Source organism: Stomoxys calcitrans, chromosome 1, assembly GCF_963082655.1.
Source record: "Stomoxys calcitrans chromosome 1, idStoCalc2.1, whole genome shotgun sequence".
Classification (NCBI taxonomy): domain Eukaryota; kingdom Metazoa; phylum Arthropoda; class Insecta; order Diptera; family Muscidae; genus Stomoxys; species Stomoxys calcitrans.
The window spans coordinates 87,707,887-87,709,179 of NC_081552.1; the positions used below are offsets into that span (position 1 = coordinate 87,707,887).

The window sequence follows — 1,293 nt, forward strand, 5'->3', positions numbered from 1 at the left end:
AAACTTTTCATCTACCATACTTCAAAGATACAAAACAACCTTCATCTCCCACACTATTCTTGCTTTATCACCACAAATATATGCGACACCATTTATAACCATGGCCACAAAAGGTTCTTAACCCATATGAAACCTCCAAACTTGTAAAAGACCAAACAACAAACAATAAATATTTAGATGACATCGAATGAAAAACTAATGAATGACATAATTTTTCATTCATAACCGTTAGAAATGCTTATTCTTTATTATAAACAATGACAACCACAACGAAATTTCGATAATTAATCAATTTTCCTGTCAAAGAATATCAGTAGAGGCAGTAGCGTGAATGGGTCATAAACGAAACGCAACTAAACTAACTTGTAATCAACCACCACCTAGGCCCAGGCCATGGCGTCACACAGTCAAAATGTGATGAACGGCAAGAAACCCTTTTTGTGGCTGTGGCGCTGATGACAACCCAAGATAATCCCCTTATAAAAATGTAGTTGCTTCTACTGGAATGATATGAAAATGGTTTGATAAGATAATTTTTCGAAAAAAAAACATTTTCCATACAATTTCCAATGAAGTTGGAATTAGAACGATACACAGCCCAGCCCAAAATGGCTTTGACCCTCGACGCTGGAGTTCTGTAATGAAATTAATGTGCATCATTTATAATGAAATGAACTCACAACTTTTTGTTTTCCTTGATCGATATGATTTTAAAGAGTTTACGAAGTTATCAAATTAAATGCCTAAGGTTGATTCGGTGTGCCGAGTGCGTCATTTCTCAGATGATGGATGTGTCGCGGGAACATGAGATAAATGCCTCCGGTGGTGTTTTTACTTTGTTCTGAGGCAACTCTGGTGTGAAGTTTATTGTCGTTTTGGCAATTGTTACGTTCCTTTCTAAGAGCTTTTTAAATATTTGCTACCCTCATCACACTGGAATTCACTTTTTCACGAATATGTGCCACCTTTGGATGGGCTTCCACGATTTTATCATTCTGTATTTGGTACATCAAAATATTTCTCTTCGGTTCTATTAAAATTTCGTGATAGTTAGGGAAGGCCAATGCGACTAACCGTAGTATTAAATCCGCTCTCGTCGTAATAAGTAATTTATTTGACAATATTTTATGAAGATACACTGAGAAAATTTATTATCGTAAACAGGAGATGATTACATATACACGTTAGTTCTTTACTCATGTTTAAGTAAAAATTCGTAAGGGGTGAGAAAATTCATATTGTACAAATACAACTAACTTACTAATTCAGGTGTTGTTACTAATTGTACCAATT

General features: G+C 35.0%; 1 long non-coding RNA gene across 1 annotated transcript; it reads right to left on the reverse strand.

The window, feature by feature from the left end:
• Positions 1-233: 233 nt before the first annotated feature.
• Positions 234-1,081, reverse strand: LOC106094930 (uncharacterized). The gene is made up of 3 exons (XR_001222662.2): positions 724-1,081; positions 562-635; positions 234-500 (listed from the first exon to the last, which is right to left on the reverse strand). It is a non-coding gene; the product is annotated as an uncharacterized LOC106094930 (long non-coding RNA).
• Positions 1,082-1,293: the final 212 nt, after the last annotated feature.